Source organism: Enhydra lutris, unplaced genomic scaffold (genome assembly GCF_002288905.1).
Source record: "Enhydra lutris kenyoni isolate GAN:26980312 unplaced genomic scaffold, ASM228890v2 scaffoldscaffold3, whole genome shotgun sequence".
In the NCBI taxonomy this organism is placed as follows: Eukaryota; Metazoa; Chordata; class Mammalia; order Carnivora; family Mustelidae; genus Enhydra; species Enhydra lutris.
The window spans coordinates 58761479-58764749 of record NW_019154087.1 but is presented as its reverse complement, the minus strand read 5'-3'; the positions used below and the strand labels follow the sequence as shown (position 1 = coordinate 58764749).

Here is a 3271-nt window from a genome sequence, read left to right as displayed (position 1 = left end):
CAATTATATAAACCAATTAATAACAAAATCAAAGAAACATATCAACAATAATAGTAGGGGACTTTAACATCCCACTCACAGCAATGGACAGATCATCTAAGAAGGTCAAGAAGAAAACAAGGGCTTTGAATGACATACTAGACCAGATGAACTTCATAGATATATACAGAGCTTTCCATCCTAAGGCAACAAATACATATTTTTTCTCTAGTGCTTATTTAGCATCTATTGAGAGTATCATATGGTTCTTTCTTTTATTAATGTATTGTATCACATTGCTAGAACTCGTACAGGAATTCAGTAAAGAATTCCAGGAACAGACATTTCTGCTAAGAAGACATCCAGATGGGCAGCAGACACATGAAAAAGTGCTCCACATCACTCGACATCAGGAAAATACCAATCAAAACCCCAGTGGGTTACCATCTCACACCAGTCAGAATGGCTAAAATTAACAAGTCAGGGAACAACAGATGTTGGCGAGGATGCAGAGAAAGGGGAACCCTCCTACACTGTTGGTTGGAATGCAAGCTGGTGCAATCACTCTGGAAAACAGTATGGAGGATCCTCAAAGAGTTGAAAATAGAGTTATCCTATGATCCAGCAATTGCACTATTGGGTATTTATCCTAAAGATACAAATGTAGTGATCCAAAGGAGCATGTGCACCCAAATGTTTATAGCAGCAATGTCCACAATAGTCAAACTATGGAAAGAACCTAAATGTCCATCGTCAGATGAATGGATAAAGAAGATGTGTATATCTACAATGGAATACTATGCAGCCATCAAAAACCCCTGAAATCTTGCCATTTGCAATGATGCAATTGGAAGTAGAGGGTATTATGCTAAGTGAAATGAGTCAATCCAAGAGAGACAATTATCATATGCTCTATCTGATATGAGGAATTTGAGAGGCAGGGTGGGAGCTCATGGTGGGTAGGGAGGGAAAAAAATGAAACATGATGGGACCAGGGAGGGAGACAAACCATTAGAAACTCTTAATCTCAGGAAACAAACAGGGTTGTTGGGGTTTGGGCAATGAGGGATAGGGTGGCTCAATTATGGACATTGAGAAGGGTATGTGCTATGGTGAGTGCTGTGAATTGTATAAGACTGATGATTCACAGACCTGTACCCCTGAAACAAATACTGCATTATATGTTAATAAAAATACAAAAATTTAAAAAAATGTAACAAATAATTATATATCAGGATTGGTAGGAATACCAAGTATTATTTCACAACTGTCACTATGTGTTTCTTCTTCTCTGATACAATTGGCACAGATCCAGGCTTCCTATGTTTGAGACATTTTACCTCCTTCAGTTGGCAAGCTTCTTTCATCACATGCTTTTCCTGGATCTGGCTGTATATGGATTTTGGTAGATACCAGTGATAAGCAATGCATTTTATATGAGGTTAATGTTGAAATTTCTCCCTTCAACTTCTGGTTATAATCTTTAGCTGCTTTTTCTCATGGTATAAGCACACACAATTTTTCAAAAGCATTAGCTTTCAATAGATGAATGTTCATTTCTTCAGATCCACACATAATATATTTGCTGTCAGAAGTCCAATTTATCCAGATACATGTTGCATTCAGTTTGTGTGATAGACTTCCCTACTTCGACTTTTGTCCACAGGAAAGATACAAATGGATTTATCAAAACTAGCAGACACAAACTCTTTCCCAATGGGAGAGTAATCCACATTAAGCACTGCAGATATATGATCATATGTACCATTACAGAGTGTCCAGTGAATGCATATCAGAAGCATACAAGTTGTAATCTTCATTTGCTGCAGTAAAAATGAAAGCTTCAATAGGGTTCCAACAAATTGCATTTGTTCTCATATCTAAGATGACCTTTTTCAGGGGAGTAGCTTGCCTCATATCATATAGTACTATGTTCCTGTTAGAAACACAACTTCCCAAGAGAAATGTCTCAATCAGGTTAAATTTGACACTACTTACATACTGTCGAATATCCAGGTCATTGAACATATAGGACTTGTTCTTTGTTCATCCCAAATGGCTACTTGCTGTCCACATGTGGCAAAAACAGCTTCTTTCCAGTGATGATCAATTCCCATATACACTGTCTTTCTCAATATTGTATGCAATGGCTCCTTCTTTTCTCTGTAGCCTGTCCATCCATTTTCCACTTCTTTACAATTTTATCATCACCAATAGTAAAAAAAGAAGTCCCACAAAAGCAAGTACATATTCCTCGCACAAAACCTCCATGTGCTTGTATTGTACAGACATATTTTCATTTAGTCAAGTTCCAAATTCTAACCTCCCCATCACATGTTCCAGAAAGAACAGTAGCCAGGATCTTTGGATGCTTTGCCAAGCAATTGACCCAATCTTGATGACCATCCAGAGAAGCAAGGAATGATTTTGCAAATATCCATTCCAGTTTGATAGTATTTAAACCTCTTAAGTATTCTTGTGGGACCTCAAAAAGATGTAAGTTAGGATCATAGTTTCCTGGAACTCTTTGTAAGTCCAGCTTGGTTTTGCAGACATAGTTTTCTAGGTTCTGGCTCAGCATCTTCACCTTCATTTTGGCTCCTAATTGTCCCTTACTCCCCAGGCCTTCCCTCTGAGTTTGGGTTACACTTCCTAATTATTTTAAAGCTCATCACTTATCCTAGCTCTCTCAATAGACCACACATTTCTCTATCTGACTTCTAAGTAGATATTTTATTTTTTTAAATTTTAGTTCCTCTTGTAAAATGATAAGATGGAGGGTGAATTTTTTATTACCTGCAGTAGGATGAGAGACTCACATTAGCATATTGGGATGTTATGACAAAATTATATACATAATCTTCTGTATATGTAGATTAATCTTTTACATGGGACATATCACTAATGATTAAGTTTACTTTAGAAAACAATGTTCTTTTCCCTTGTAATGTTAAAACATGAGATGAAGATTGAAAAGAGATATATATTAACATGGATTATTGTTCTTGACTTTTCTATCATACATTTCATCTGGATCCTCACAATGTAACCAATGTTTCATCTATACACTATCTAGTTAATAACAAGCTATGGTTAGTCAGGGGATGGATATGTTTGTGCATGTTATTTCAATCCTAGAAACTAGAGCAAGACCCTAAGACCTCTATTTTTTTCCCTTTCTAAATGTCAAATTCATCAAATATCAGGCATGTTATCATTTGTCTGATGAATCCTTGACATGAAGGACAGCTTGCTATTACTAATATGGAGGAAGAATCCAAGCATACCTTAG

The 3271-nt window shown here is 36.5% G+C and overlaps 1 pseudogene; it reads right to left on the bottom strand.

The window, feature by feature from the left end:
* Positions 1 to 1235: 1235 nt before the first annotated feature.
* LOC111157926 lies at positions 1236 to 2572 on the bottom strand (annotated as a pseudogene).
* Between the last annotated feature and the right edge of the window lie 699 nt (positions 2573 to 3271).